The sequence below is a fragment of the Cetorhinus maximus genome, chromosome 8 (assembly GCF_964194155.1).
Source record: "Cetorhinus maximus chromosome 8, sCetMax3.hap1.1, whole genome shotgun sequence".
Classification (NCBI taxonomy): domain Eukaryota; kingdom Metazoa; phylum Chordata; class Chondrichthyes; order Lamniformes; family Cetorhinidae; genus Cetorhinus; species Cetorhinus maximus.
In genome coordinates this window covers 10872627-10889540 of record NC_135886.1, presented here as the reverse complement: position 1 = coordinate 10889540, position 16914 = coordinate 10872627, and the positions used below count along the sequence as shown (strand labels likewise).

The following is a 16914-nucleotide window of genomic DNA, read 5'->3' as shown; positions in this document are numbered from 1 at the left end:
ATATGACAAGCCAACACTTTGTGTATTTTAAGCACCTGCTTGCTCTGCAGGACAGGACAAACAACTGAGATGCTGGAGCAACAAGAGCCTGAGTAGGTTTCTTCCCTCTCTCTCTCTCTATCCAGCTTGCGAGTTTTTGAGCCCTGTCTGATGATTATGACTATCCAGGTGTCGCAGATAGTGATTCTAAAAAGAACTCAACCCAGCACTGTCATCGTCAGAACAGATAAATCGCCTGCCTACAAAACTGCCTTGACACCAAAAGCAGCAGGAGCACCAAGTGAAAGCATTTGTGTGTATGTGAACTGAGAGTGCATGTGTGTGAAAATCAGTGCATTTTTAAAAAAGTTATTTTACTTAGACCGGGTTAGGTGCAATAAAAACTCTCCTCTTTTCTTTTTAAAGACTCAATAAAACCTGTGTCTGATCATGTCTTTTATGGTCACAGTACATATAACCAGTTAAACACTCACTGAATTGGAAAGTATAACATTTTTATACAATGAAACTGTTGTCGTCAAATGAGGGTAGGGAAAAGAGTGGAGCCATTCGACCCCTCCTCACTTGATTGTAACAATCTTATCAAATCCTCTAATTGTCTTAAATATTTGCACTAGGATTACTCTTTAATCTTCCATCCCACGGTCCAGCCTCAGCGGCGCAGGCACTTTGCCCTAGACCACCAGCAAACTATATCCCCCACACAACTCGGATGCACCCCAAATCATCGTGTTGTTCCAACCCTTTGACACAAAGGATAAACCAAACAAAACCCATCGAAGAACAATCACTGAAATCGGGTCCCATCCTGAAGGAGAGGATGCTAAAATTGTAACGAGATACTGTTTAATAGGTGCCCCCAAAAAAGTCACATTGAAACTGGAATTAACTAAACCAGTTTTGATAAGTGGAGACTCCGATCTCCCAATTCAAGAAGTGTCTACACCTAAAACATGCAAGTGGACAATTTTCCAGAAGCAAATCTCTGACCATGCCGTAACAACCCTGGACAAATCTAAAGCCTGGTCTGGAAACAGCAAAAGAAAAATAGTGCTGTTGATTAACAGAAGAGCAAAGGTTGTAATTAAACAGCTACAGTTGTCAATGAAAATGGCAGAAATCCAATTTCCTAACCAATTTGAATGACTCACTACCACAAACGGAGAACACCTGCACCTAATACCAGCAATCACTACCAGACACTTTGGGACGAGCCCTGAAAACATGCATTGGACAAAAAAACATAGAAAATATCATCTCAAACCAACTGGGTGAAATTTAATATGTCGATAAGATGAGAGGAAGTAGGTAGGAGAAGTCACATCTGGAGCCAGAAAAGATCATTTGAGCCTCACAGTCTGTTACTGGGCTATATTTACTTTGTAAGGTATTGACACAAGAAAATTGGCACCTACATCTAGCAAAAATACATCATTAATGTTCCCCCAGCTCATCAGCCTCACAGAAGCACAGGAAAAGGCTTGTCAGCAAAGGCCTTCCATTTGTACCCACCTCAAGACTCTGTAAAGAGCAACTTCATAAGGACATAAAACAAGTGTTACAGAAAAATAAAACTGACAGGTTACTTCTGGTGGACAAATGACTATTCTTGTTACTGACAGAGTGCACGCCACCAAAAAATAGCCACGTAATGAAATCTCATCAAAAGCAACACAAGCAGAAATGGAAAAAAAATATCCCACATCCAAAGAAAGGCATAATGTTGCCAGGAAAGATGAGCACTGATTGAATCAAGAAATAATCCAGACTCCATCATATGGCCAGTAGATAAGGCCAGCTGCATAGTTATTACAGGTGGAAAGCAATACCCTTCTGAAGCTTGTAGATAACTTAATAACACATACATTTCACCGGCTTAGTAGAAGCAATATGTGAGGGTACACACATGGAAACAGAAAGCATATTTACACGCCTAAAATAAATCTAAGCACATTGATCAGACAGTCTGAATACATGTGGAGAGAACAACCATAACCCCGGAAATTGTGTACACGCCCCAACATAAACAAACATGCAAGATCTTGTGGGCAGCACCAGAAGACATAACAGCAGGACAAACTATTTGGGTAGGTTTTCACCTTGACTCCTAGATGCAAAGTGCCATCAGGCACCTGCTGCCCATTATAGTAATTGCCCAATTCTTATCTTCGTTGTTTTCTACTGAGATGAGAATTGGGCAGTTTCTACAGTGGGAAGTCAATGCCAATGCAAATTTTCCGTCCATATCTTGGGCATCTTCACTCTCAGTCCCCATCATGGCGGTGAATCCTAAAGATTACAATGACATTATCTTGTATCTATATAATGTTTTTAACATAAGAAAACATAAGAAAACATAAGGAATAGAAGCAGGTGTAAGCCATTCAGCCCTTTGAGCCTACTCCACCATTCAATAAGATCATGGTTGATCTTCTCCTTCAACACCATCTTCCTGCACTGTCCCATATCCCTTGATGTTTTTAATATGTAGAACTCCATCGATCTCAGTCTTGAGCATAATCAAAATGTTCAAAGGCATTTCACAGGGATGCTATAAAACAAAAGTGCCAGCCAAACTCATTGAATCTCTTCTAAACACTTCAGCACAGTAACAACCTGGCTAAGTTGAGGACACTTATCATTTCACAGGAATGGTAAACTCACCAGTCATGCCTTCCGATCGCACGGATGTCATAAACCTGTATACAAATGTAGAATCAGATATACTCGCAGTTGTATACCTGCTCGAAAATGCCTCCGTCTAATAGACCACACATGATTCATCTGAGACTGACAAAAGAAAAGGATTTTGGATTCTCCCTTCAAATAAAAGGCACAGTACTAAGCTAAAGCTTCTCTCTAAGCTATTCAAATAAGTATACACATAGAGACTGGGAAATTAGTATCTTTGAAAATTGCTGCAAGTTTCCCGTGTGTTCATACAAATATTTGATGACATACGGTGTTGACGTTTGTATATTTACAGAAACGTAATTATAGGAACTTTTCAACATCCTCAAAAACTACTCCCTGTGCATTAAACTAGAAGCTACAATACACAGGGTATATATACATCAGTCATTCACACAAGGGAGTAACAGCCTTGAACTCTAATGGCCTAATTCTAAGGTTCCTTCATGTCAAACACTAAACTCTGACATAGATGGTGCCCCTAAGTCTGACAACTAAAACTGAAGCCCTAACCTCCAAAACCTTTAAACCTAACTCCTTATCCAACCCTGGAACATGTTGCTTTTGCTGACTAGTGCCTGGTGTCAAAGCCTAGTCAGAACAGGGGCTAGACAAACCTCACCACCAACACAGGTCCCAGCCTTTCAGCCAATAGCCCACACATAATGAGTCATAATCCCAGGAGAACCAAAACCAACCCCACATACAAGAACCCCAGCTCAGATTAAAACAACAAGATATTGGCAAAAACAGAAGTAGAGAAGAGGGAATTTAAAAAGGGTGAGCCAAATGGATGTGGTGGGACCTAATGAAAAGAAGATTTTCACTTATTTAGAGCCTTTGATAACTTGGGACATCCAAAGTGCTTTATAGCCAATTAAGTACTCTTCAAGTGGAGTTTGTTGAAATATAGGAAATGCAGCACCCAATTTGCACACAGCAGGCTCCCTGAAACAGCAATGCAATAATAACCAGATAATCTGTTTTAGTGATGTTGTTAAGGAATAAATATTTGCCAGGTCACCAGCAGAAGCAAAGCCGGGGGATTGCGAGAGGAAAAATAGGGCCTCAGTCTTTTCTGAAAGATGGCAGCCCAACAGAGCAGCGTAGCACCACACTGTTGCGTCAATCTGGTCTTTGTACTCAGCTACTTGGAATGAACTTGAACCCATAACCTTCTGACTGAGAGGTGAGAGTGCTACCCACTAAACCACAGCTGATCCCTCAATAGAATGGAAACTCCAGCAATAGATGAAAGCTACAATAACACAAGGGGCAATTATTGACCTGATCAAACATCCTAACTTAACTTCAGTCAAACCCCAAGTTTCTCAAAAACCAGTTCAATTTCAATACAAACACGAATCCTAAGGGAAGGTTAATTTTGTCACTTTATGCCCCTGATAAGGAGCCTCTACAAGCAAGACTGCATTCTGGAAATTTCTGTTGGTACTGTGAAAGATTTTCTGATCATTCATTGAATGAAATATTGAGAAAATATCCTGTTACAGAATTTCGAATATGTGCTTTCCTTGGGCGAGGCCCACATTGCAGAATCACAGAATCACAGAATTTTAATGGCACAGAAGGAGGCCATTTGGTCCATCATGTCTGCACTGGCTCTCCAAATGAGCATTATGACCCAGTGCCATTGCCCTGCCTTTTCCCCGTGCCCCTGCACATTGTTTCTATTCAAATAATCATCCAAAGCCCTCTTGAATGCCTCAATTGAACCTGCCTCCACCACACTTCCAGGCAGTGCGTTCCAGGCCCGAACCGCTCGTTGTGTGAAAAAGTTTTTTCTCACGTCACATTTGCTTCTCTTGCAAATCACTTTAAATCTGTGCTGTGTTGTTCTTGATCCTGTTACGAACAGGAACAGCTTTTCCCTATCCACTCAGTCCAGCCCTTTCATGATTTTGAACATCTCTATTAAATCTCCTCTCAGCCTTCTTCTCTCCAAGGAGAACAGTCCCAACCTCTCCAATCTATCCTCATCGCTGAAGTTCCTCATCCCTGGAACTATTCTTGTAAACTTCTTCTGCACTATCTCCAATGTGTTCACATCCTTCCTATAATGTGGCGTCCAGAACTGTACACCTCCAGTTGAGATCTAATGAGTGTCTTACATAAATTCAGTATAAACTCCTTGCTCTTGTATTCTATGCCCCCATTAATAAAGCCCAGGATACTATATGCTTTATTAACTGCTCTCTCCACCTGTCCTGCCACCTTCACTGATCTATGCACATATACACCCAGGTCTTTCTGCTCCTGCACCCCCTTCAAAATTTCACCCTTATTTTATACTCTCTATGTTCTTCCTACCAAAATGCATCACCTCACACTTGTCCACATTGAACTTTATCTGCCACCTATCTGCCCACTCCACAAACTTGTCTAAGTCCTTTTGAAGTTCCACTCCATCCACATTGCAGTTCACAACACTCCCAAGCTTCGTGTCATCCTCAAGCTTTAAAATTGTCCCCTGCGCATCAAGTCTAGATCATTATTTTATATCAGGAAAAGCAAGGGTCCTAATACCAAGTCCTGGGGAACTCCACTACAAACCTTCCTCCAGCCTGAAAAATATCCATTGACCATTACTCTCTGCTTCCCATTTTTTAGCCAATTTTGCATTCACGTTGCAACTGTTCGTTTTATTCCATGATCAATAACTTTTCTCACAATTCTGTTGTGTGGCATTGTATCAAGTGCCTTTTGAAAGTCCATTTACATCACATCAACAGCATTACCCTCATCAACCCTCTCTGTTACCTCTTCAAAAAACTCCAGTAAGTTAGTTAAACACGATTCCCCTTTAGAAATCCATTCTGGCTCTTCCTTATCAACCCATATTTTTCCATGTGACCATGTCAGGAAGATATAATAGTTTTCATAATATTATTGGAATTTATTCTACAACAGAATAATAGTGGGATGTGACTATGTGTCCATATGTGCATGTGTGTGCATGTGTGTGTGCACGGTTGACTTAATTGAATTAGTTTGGGTGCTTTTAAGTAAGAAGAGTTGGGTTTGAAATGTTAATTAGGTAAACATGGGTAAGTTTAGAAACATAGGTATCAAGGGAACATTTGTATTTTTGAATAAACCAGACTAGATTGTTTTCAAAGGAGGAATGAAATATGTCACCTAGCCAGGTGAAGTTTAGAAACAGTATGTTTAATTTTCCCAAACATTACTGGTAAAACTTAGTGCTATGAGAGGTTTTTATTATCAGGAAGACAAAGTCCAAAGGCATAGTGAAACAATGGGTATTTGTATTCAAAAAGAAAAATATGTATATAGGAGCAAAGGCTGTGTGTAAGCATAGGCATTTTAAGGTCTTACAAGTGTGAAAAAACCTTCAGCATCCATGCCTCAAGCTGCTGTCTCCAGTGATTGAACTGAAGAGAACTGACTTTGAATTCAGAAATGAAAATAAAAAATACAGATCTACAGATCTGTAGAAGAATCATACGGACTCGAAACGTTATCTCTGTCTCTCTCTCTCCACAGACGCTGTCAGACCTGCTGAGTTTTTTCAGCATTTTTTGTTTCCGTTTCAGATTTCCAGCGTCCGCAGTATTTTGCCTTTATCACTTTGAATTCAACTTTTTCAGGGTATCATGTTTCTTTTCCTGGGTCTTTTAAAATCTATGTGTCTTACTGTTGCCTTAATGAAAGTTTAACTGGGAGTTAGATTGATTAGGAGATTTAGAAGTTATCATAGTAGTAATTTGTAGATCTATGTTTGTATTTAAAATCATGCCTCTTATTAATAAATGTTTACTTTAGTTCTATAAAAACCTATAAGGCTTAGTGGTTTATTACTACTGAATTCAAGGCATGCATCTCGAAATTTATACAAACTGCAAAACAAGTAGTGGCAGTTATTTCAAATTCCCCTTTGGAATTTGAACAACTCAGCATTTACCATCTGCTGCGTCGTAACAGACTACTAATTCTATCATGAATAATCGTTTCTAGAATCTTGCCCACCACTGAAGTTAAACTGACTGGTCTGTAATTGCTGGGCTTATCCTTACAACCTTTATTGAACAAGGGCATAATGTTTGCAATTCTCTAGTCCTCTGGCACCTCCCCTGAGTCTATGGAAGACTGAAAAATTATGGCCTGTGCCCCTGTAATTTCTATTCTCACTTCCTTCAATATCCTTGGATGCATCGCGCCTTGTCAACTTTAAATACCGACAGTCAATTCAACCCTTCCTCCTTAACAATTTGGAACCCTTCTAGACGAGGGTTTCCTCGTATGCAAATATTTATTTAATACCTCAGCCATGGCTCCTTCATCCATGTGTAAATTCCCTTTTAGGCCCCTAATCAGCCCCACTCCTCCTTTTACCACCCTTTTACTATTTATATGCCTATAGAAGAATTTGGGATTCCCCTTTATGTTGGCTGCCAATCTTTTCTCATACTCTCTCTAATATGCTTTTTCACCTCCCCTCTGAACCTTCTTTATTCCTCTTGGTTCTCAATTGTATTTTTACCTGACACCTATTATAAGCACACTTTTTCTTCTTTATCTTAATTTCTATCTCCTTTTTCATCCAGGGAGCTCTGGATTTGTTTTCCCTACCTTTCCCTGTCGATGGAATATACCTTGACTGTGCCCGAACCAATTCTTATTTGAAGGTAACGAAACCTCAAAGTCAAGAGCAAAGTTAATCCAAACCATGCATTTCATTCCAAATCCATTTATAACATCAGTTTTTTAGCCGAGTGACAACATTGACCTTAACCGAAACCTAATAATAACTTAAATGCTACTGTTAATGTCAATATCATCCCAAAAGTAGGCTAACCCTAGTTTAGTACCACTCTAACCTCAACCATCCCCCATGCCAGTGTCTATCACACCAGCACAACTGTAACAAACACAAATAAGATTTTGGTGCCCTTCTATTTAGTGATTGATTTTGTTTCATTTAGATATTTCCTCAAGCAATTCGTGAGGTTAATATATTCCAATGTGAAATAAAGTTGAAATGATGACCATTCTTAAAATCAATTGAACAAATTCATAATGTTTTTATTCATTTATGGGATGTGGGCGTCGCAGGCTAGGCCAGCATTTATTGCCATCCCTAATTGTCCTTGTTCAGGGAGCATTTAGAGGTCAATCACGTTGCTGTGGGTCTGGAGTCACATGCAGTCCAGACCGGGTAAGGACAGCAGATTTCCTTCCCTAAAGGACATTTGGGTTTTATGGTCATCGTCAGACGTTTAATTCCAGATTTTTATTGGATTCAAATTTCACCTCCTGCTATAATGGGATTCAAACCTGGGAGGCAGTGGCAGATAGCCTGACAACAATACCACTATGCCACCACCTCCCCCACATCGATGTTGTTGGCTAGGATGGATTAGAATGCATTACCCAGTCAGACAATTGGGGCTTTAATATATTGTAAATAACCCCACAGCTCCCTGGGTCCTGTCCAACTCTCCTCCCACAACAAACATGAGTGAAAACAAATTAACTGCTTATTTACTTATTTATGTTTGAGGACTACTGCTGTTTGCCAGTAGTGTTTCTCCATATAACAAATGTAACTATGCATCAAAGGAATCCATCTTTTGTAAGATGCTTTGCGATGTCCTGAGGATGTGAAAGGCACCGAACAAATCCATGTTTACTCTTTCTGTTATTGTAAAGCTGAGTATTTATGGCAGCTGCCTCATGCTGCTAACCCTGCTGTATGGAATTGGAGCGGTGAGCGTATTTTATCTCATTGGCCAGCCGCCAGGGATTATTTTTGCTTTGTATCTTAGCAGGGAGTCACAGAGCTTCAATTTGTTGCTATCTCTCTTGAGTCACTCCCTAATTAACCATATCTGAATCTATGGCAATTTGGCAAACCAAAATCATGATCCTTGCAAAGCCGGGGGTGAGGCGGGGTATGGGGTTGTGGGGGTGTGTTAAGGATGATGGTCAACGGCATTTGAGGACAGGGATAAAGACAGTGTTCATCAAGAGGACATTATCTGTGTCCATCAAGCACACTCCCTTCCCCTTACAACTTATATTGTTATAGAGTTCCTTCAACCTATTTATTACCATTGGGAGGTGAACCTCATGTACAGTGGGATAGGAACATCAGGGTTCCTTCAGCCTGTTCAATTAGATCATGGCTACTCACCTTGGTTCCATATCCTTACAGAAATCTAGCAGTCTCAGTTTCGAAATTTTCAATTGACTGCCAGCTTTTTGTGAGAGACAGTTCCAGATTTCCACAACCCTTTGGGCAGAATTTTGCCCTTGATGAGTGGGTGGGCCCGACCGACTCAGTGGTGGGCAGGCAGCCGATCGCCGCTGCCAAAACAGGCCCCATCGCCATTTTACGTGGGCGGGCCGCCCGATGGGAAGCGCTATGCACTTCCTGTGCGGGGTGGGGATTCCCCAACTGTCAGAGTGCGTTATTTCGTGCACGCGCGCACACATCCCTGAAGCAAAGTGCTGCCTCAGGGAGATCGCTGAAAGTCTGGTGAGACGTTAAAAGTAGAAAAATAAAAAAATCATTAACATTACCCCCTCATGTGAAAATGTCACACGAGATGGGACATGTTAATGAAGTGCACAAACGCTTTAGAAAACTTTTTTAAAACCGAAATCAAACCTCATCCCGCCTGCTGGATGAGGTTTGTGGAAAAAATCACTTACCCGCCTGCCCGTCGGGCCCGTGCGCCGACCCAAAGTTCGCCCGGGCCCCTCAAAATCCTGGTCGATTGGTCACTTAATGGCCTTAACGAGGCCTTTAATTAATGGCGGGCGGGCGTCCCGCTGCTGAGCGCGCCCGCCGACTGACACATCGCGATGCCACGCGCTGACGTCGGGAACGCTCGCACGATATTTTAAGCGCTGATGTGTGGGCTCCGCCACCCGCACATCAGCCAGAAGATTCAGCCCTTTGTGTTGTTTCTATTTACTGAGCAGCGTTTTCCGTTGTTTGGGGGCTGGGGGTGTTGGGGGGGAGAGAGCGGGTGGAGGCGCGGGCGGGCGCAGACCCGAAGATCGCACGGGTGCCTAAAAATCACCGTCGATTGAAGACTAAAGGGCCTTAACTGGCCCGTTAATTAATGGCGGGCGCGCATTGGACTTCATCACGTGCCTGCCCAGCGAAATATTGCGATGGCGCACGGTGATGTCACCGCGTGTCATTTTACGTGCAGACATGCAGAGCCCACCCCCTGCATGTCAAACTATAAATTCTACCCCCTGTTTCATAGGATGGTAAGGCCAGCATTTGTCGTCCACCCCTAATTGCCCTTGGATTGGGTAGCTTGCTAAGCTATTTCGGAGGGCAGTCAACCACATTGCTGTGGGTCTGGAGTCACATTTCCAGGCCAGACCAGGTAAGGGTGGCAGATTTCCTTCCCTAAAGGGCATTAGCGAATCAGGTGGGTTTTTACAACAACTGACAATGGTTTCATGGTCACTATTACTGAGGGTAACTTCATGTTCTAGATTTAATAATTGAATTGAAATTTCACTAGATTTGAACCCAAGCCCCAGAGTATTAGTCTGCTCCTCAAAATTACTAGCCCAGTGCCATTAACACTACACCACCACCCTCCCCCTTTGAGCGAAGAAGTGCTTCCTTACATCACCCCTGAATGGCCTGGCTCTAATTTTAAGGTCAAGCTCCCTTGTTCTGGATTCCCCCGCCAGCGGAAATAGTTTCTCACTCTCTAAGCTACCAATTCCCTCTAATCATCAACTCAATCCTTCCTTAATCTATACTCAAGGAAATACATGCCTCATCTATACAACCTGTCCTCAGAATTTCACTGTGTTACCCACAGAAAGTAGGACATGTCCAGGAGAACAACCTACATCATTCAGCAGTGACAAATTGCATTCTGCAGATGATATTGCCACGGTCCACATAGAGACCGAAGCCATTGTTTCTGATAGGCCATTTAACCATCATCATTTTCATACTGTGCCAAACTAGATAGCATCCTTGTCTCTAAGTCAGGTAGTAATGGGTTCTAGGTCCCACTCTCACACAGGGAGGTACTTTCCATGCCTGTTCACGGCAGGTGTGATTGGTGGCCTGAGCGGACAATATGGTGCAATTGGTTTCACAATGGCGGGAAGGCAGATCGTGATTGTCCACTCAGCCCACCAACGGCAGGCCGCGTTTCCCGACATCGGTCATCGGGAACCTCATTGTAATACATCAGCATATCATTATCAGGCCATCCGGCCAGGGTCTTCCACCTCCGCTGGATCATCTGTCCACATCAGTGGGACAGCACGCCATTCACTGAATGTGCAGCTGGTGTGTGACCACCAGAAACGCATCCTGCAGGCGTGCACACGGTTTCCAGGGAGTGTGCACAACGCCTACATCCTCAGTCGGTCACAGATCCCTGAAGTCTTCCAAGGTCCACAGAGGCTACAGGGATGGCTCTTCGGGGAAAAGGGCTACCCACAGAGGCCGTGGCTGATGACACCCGTGCGGTGGCCTCAGACTGCAGCAGAGCGACGCTATAATGAGGCTCATGCAGCATCTCGCAACTCGGTGGAGCAGACCATCGGGATGCTGAAAATGAGGTTCCGGTGCCTGGACCGGTCTGGTGGAGCCCTGCAATATAGTCCACAGAGGGTGTCACGCATCGTCGTTGTCTGCTGCGCCCTTTACAACCTGGCGCTGCAATGTGGAGACAAACTGGCTGAGGAGGAGATGAAGGACCTGCACGTCTCCTCCGATGAAGATGATGCCAATGGGGATGAGGCTGAGGAAGTCCTCGGAGGCAACGATGATGGGGATGAGGCCCTCACACTGGCCAGATGAGGCAGGCGCGCTCAGGAGGCCCTCAGAGCTGCTAGATTTGTGGAGAATGATGATGATTTGCAGTGAGGTGACCCCATAGATCCTCACATCGTAATTGTGAATGTTTCGCTTTAGTCTGGCTTATGGCAGCATGAATACCCTCTGTGAGAATGCTCCTGTCATAGAGAGGTTGGGGAGGCCCCAAAAGTCACTCGATTGCAGGAGGATGATGATGATGTGCAGTGAGGACACTCCATAGATCTTCACATAGCCTCTGAGAATGTCTGACTCCTGTCTCGCCGAGAGCAGATCGCTTGCACTCTGTGATCAGGGTCATATCATAGAGACGCAACCATGAAACTTTATATGTTCTGAGCCTTTCAGGAGCTGGAGCACAGCATCAGTGGTCACAGATGCTGAAGAGATGGGGACCAGCTCCGCTTTAAAGGTGCTGTGAGCACACGGAGAGAATGAGGGAACTCTGTGGTGTCTGCCCACTACATTCTGGCTGCAATGACCAGCACCATTGAGGCGCAGGCATCAGTAATGTATCCAGAGAGTGTGAGGCTGGACCATCACTTTGGTCTGAAGGTTGCACAGAGCACGGGGAAGAGGCCCTGGACTGAGACACCTGCCTTTATCTTGTGCAGAAAGGTTTCACATCTGAGTGACAAGAACACTGCTCATCAGAACAAGGAGCCATAGGCAGGGAGACATTCTTGGGAGTTTATTGACAATAGTGAACATTATGTACAAGTGATTAATACCCGTGCCCAGGCTGTGCAAATAATTTCCTTAACTGTCCTAACCCTGCCGCTACATCTTGGTGCTCCCCGGACATCCACAGTGGAGGTGGGGGCAGCCTGCTGGCTGCGACGCCCTGTCTGTGATGGCTTTGGTGGGCCTCTGGACGGCCAAGACTTGGAAGACCCCGGCCTGCTTTCAGGGCCCTGCTGTGTGTCAGTGACACCCTCCTCGGCCTGTGGAGCTGGAGCTGCTGAGGTCACAGGAAGAGGGGAGTGGGATGGGCCGGACACTCTCGGAGTCACCTGGATGGATGGGCCCAGAGTGTGCACCTGCTGATCCTCTTCCCTATGAGTGCCCGGGGGCCCCAGGCTGACTCCTTGAGGAGCAGGGGTAGCTGGAGTGAGATTGAGCTGCCCAGCACCCCTCTTGCATACACACTGTTGGAGGCCAACTATGGCATCAGCGATGGAGTTGAGCCTGCGCAGCAGCTCAGGAGCGAAGTCCTGGACCCAGGTCTCCATGGCGGCCGCCATCCTACCAGTATTGACCTCGGTGCATTGACATGCCGGCGCTATCACCTCAGCCTGAAGGCGGACGGACTCCTCCATCGTACCTTGCAACCTGAGGAGTGCAATGGGCATCCCTTCCTGATGTTCCTGAGTTTGCCTTTGCAGCTCCAGTGACTGTGACATGACTGAGTCCAGAGGCTCATCATCTGACTCGGACTCAGCAAATTTCTGGCCTCCAGCAGTCCTCCGAGTGCCGGGGACCTGGGAAGTCCCTGCTGCTGCCTGCTGTGGATCAGACAGTGTGATGTGCTCACCAGATTGTGATCCCAGGGCTACTCTAAAGCTAGGTCCCACCGAGGCGTGTGTCTCTGCACTGGTGGAGGGTGTGGGTGGGCGCTGTGATGGAACTTCAGGGAGGGTGTCTCTAGATTCCTCTTCAGAGGTTTCTTCAGGGCTTGATTGGAGGCCCTGAGTCATGGACTCTGTCGGCTGTTTGGCAGATGTGCCTGTGAAAGCAAGGGGAGATAATTAGTGTATGGCAGTGGCCTAGGATACAGGACACATCACTCACAGCATGGTTGTCTGATGGATGTTGCATTTCTGGATCCTCACTTGATAGAGCAGCACCAACCTCACCGTCATCACAGGACCGGTCCAGATCCTCGCCGGCCAGCTGGATGGCTCTGGTTTTAAAGCCAATGAGGACCTTGATTTTGGGTATTCCTCCACTGGTCTGCGACCTCTCCCTCTTGTTGTGTGCCAGTTTGTCCTGCATGAATAGAGATGGAGAGTGGAAGCAGGATGCCTGCTGGGCTAGTTGATAAAAGTGCCTGGCCTGTATGGGTGCTGAGTGCTCCCATGGACGGGATGAGGACAATGACGGTGAGCGTGAGAGAGTGAACGGTGATGTCCCTTGAACCGGCAGTGGGCGAGGTCCCTGTAGATGTCTGATGGGTTTGTGAGTGTGTGAGTTGAGAGTGATGAGAAGAGTGACTTACCCTGGCAGAATGGAAGAGACCATTCATCCTCTTGCAGCACTGGGTGTCTGTCCTCTGAAGGGCGTTGGCGCTGACCATCACTGTCACTGCCTCCCAAAGCAGACTGGTCACTTTGCTGCCTATCCTGTGGCCAGAGCAGGGGTACAGGACATTCGAGTGGGCTTCCATGGCATCCAGCAGTCGCTTGAGGGACCCATCATTAAACCGGGGAGGGGGGGGGGCTTCAGTCTTCTTGCCTTTGAGGGCCATGTCTCCCAGGCAGCAGTGATGAGCTGGAAGCAATGAGCACTGTGCTTGTGGCTGGTCTTTAAACATGGCGTCCGGCGTGATGCGGTGACAGGGTGATGACAGGCGGGCGAGGGACAATACGGGAGTGAAAACTCGCCATCACCGTTGGCGGGCAGCACGCTGTTTTACCCGCCCACTACCACACTTGGTGCAAATTTGGGAAAATTCCGCCCATAATGTGAACCAACAGCCTAACACAATACTATGGGAGTGATGAGATGTTAAATGATGGCATCATTTAAAAGGTGTAATAGAATGCATGATGTTCAACAACAATGACTTGCATTTATATAGCACCCTAACAAAATAAAACAGAATTACAAAATTGTTACGGTGTAGAAGGAGGCCATTCGGCCCATCGTGTCTGCACCGGCTCTCTGAGCATTTTAACTTAGCACCAATCTCCTGCCCTTTCCCTGTAACCCTGCACATTGTTTCTATTTAAATAATCATCCAATGCCCTCTTGAATGCTTCAATTGAACCTGCCTCCACCACACTCCCAGGCAGTGCATTCCAAACCCTAACTACTCGCTGTGTGAAAAGGTTTTTTCTCCCCTCGCATTTGCTTCTTTTGCAAAAGACTTTAAAACTGTGCCTTCTGGTTCTCAATCAGTTTACGAGTGGGAACAGTCTCTCCCTATCTACCCTGTCCAGGCCCCTCATGATTTTGAAAATTTCTATCAAATCCCCTCTTCGCCTTCTCCTCTCCAAGGAAAATATCATCTTAAACATCTCAAGGCACTTGACAGGAGTGATTATCAGACAAAATAATAAGGAAATCCTCAGACAGAGTAATCAACTAGGTCAGTGTTAAAGAGCTTCTTCAAGGAGGAGAGAGGGAGGTAAACAGGTTTAGGGAAAGAATTCCAACTCTTAGGGCCTTGGTAGCTGTCAATGGTGGAGCAATGAACATCAGGGATGTGACGAGGCCAGACCTGGAGAAGCAGCCACAACGTGAGGGATTGTTAGGCTGGTAAAGATTACAGAAGCTGAGAGGTGAGGTCATGGTAGGATTTCAAAGCAAGGATAAGAATTTTAAAATGGAGACATTGGCAGACTGGGAGCCAATGTAAGTCAGCAGGTACCGGGCTGGAAGGAGTGTGATGGGTATAGAAACCTCATAGAAACCTATCAAATTCTAACAGGACTAGACAGGGTAGATGCAGGAAGGATATTCCCGATGGTGGGGGAGTCCAGAACCAGGGGTCACAGTCTGAGGATACGGGGTAGACCATTTAGGACTGAGATGAGGAGAAATTTCCTCACCCAGAGAGCGGTGAGCCTGTGGCATTTGCTACCACAGAAAGTAGTTGAGGCTAAAATATTGTATGTTTTCAAGAAGGAGTTAGGTATAGCTCTTGGGGCGAAAGGGATCAAAGGATATGGGGAGAAAGCAGAAGCAGGCTATTGAGTTGGATGATCAGCCATGATCATAATGAATGGCAGAGCAGGCTCGAAGGGCCGAATGGCCTACTCCTGCTCCTATTTTTCTATGTTTCTATGAATGGGACTTGGTGTGAGTTAGGACAAAGAGTGAAAGGGAATTCTTCCAGTGCCCTGGGTGATTGTCCCCTGAGTGAGATGTTAACTGGTTCAAATGGTTATTAAGGATCACAATATTTAAAGAATAGGTTAGGCCCCTATCTGTACTTCCTTTACTCAATGACCATCCTTTAGAAACTGCATTAATTGATTATTCATCTGAGTGCTGCGTGAATGATCTTACCAAACAAACTGGCCATTCCACTCGCTGACATAACAACAGTTGCTGGACTCCAAAGTAACTCCTTATGTGAAGAGAGCTTGGGAAACTTCTAAGAGACATGATAAAGAATGACATAAATGTAAGTTATTTCCACCTTCTTGCAAGCTTCAATTCTGTTCCCCATCAGATAACCAGACATACCCATTAATTACTTTTTGCAGACAGCCAATTCCACATGAGGGAAATTCAGACAACATCATGGGGATTTAAAGTGCTCTTGTACCTGCATAAATAAATATATATCTTTCTTTTTGGGATGAGCTCAAAGCATCCCTAATGACGCGGTAAAAGTCATTGGAAATATTTATGAAATAATGATAGGAAGTGCTAACAGAATGCGATACATCAATCAAGCCCTTGAAGAAAAAGAGAGGGTCACAAGTGTCACGTGTCTCAGAAGAAGCGATGTTATATCCGATAAATACTCAAGTTGGTATGGTGATGCAATGGCTGCTCTTCAGACTCGCTGAAACATTCTCCCAGAATACAACTTCAAATGTCAGAGGAGACCTTGGAAGGTTTTTACTACTATGCACTTGCTCCGGTCAGGGGGACCCTTGTAATGTCCAGTTCCTAATGTGCAAGTAAAAAACATTTCACTTAATACAGGAGCTCTGCTTATCCTTCCCTGCTTCCACCCCTCCTCTCACCCCTCACCCAATTCCAATGATAATCTAGCTACGAGTGTTGGTTTAACACTCCCTGATGCTTTCAAAATGATCATGAAATTGGTGGAGCTTCTGAACCCACTAATCCCCAACTCCCATCTGAATTTCATGGCAAGTCAAAATTGGCCTATTCAACCAGGGCTCCATAAGACTTAAAAGATTCTGAAATGCCTATTGGAGGACATGCAAGGGGAGTTCTCCTTGGTGCCTTGACCAACATTCATTCTTCATTCAACACCACCAAAAGCAGATTATGAGCACACCTCTCCTATCACTGTTTGTGGATCTTGCTGTGGGCATGTTGCTGCAAGACAGCAGGGACTACAAAGAAATTAATTCATTGAGAAGCACTTTGGGACGTGATGCGATATTACATAGACAAAAGTTCTTTTATTTCGAGATTAATGATGTTTCAAGTTCCCCATTAGCTCTCTC

The 16914-nt window shown here is 44.8% G+C and overlaps 1 protein-coding gene across 1 annotated transcript in view; it reads right to left on the bottom strand.

Annotated features, from left to right (window-relative positions):
• Positions 1-14467: 14467 nt before the first annotated feature.
• LOC144683429 (uncharacterized) overlaps positions 14468-16914 on the bottom strand; it is a 327293-nt gene continuing 324846 nt past the window's right edge. The window contains exon 5 of the transcript XR_013577256.1: positions 14468-14528. The gene's annotated coding sequence lies outside the window, so the exon portion shown is untranslated. The remainder of the gene's footprint in view (positions 14529-16914) is intronic.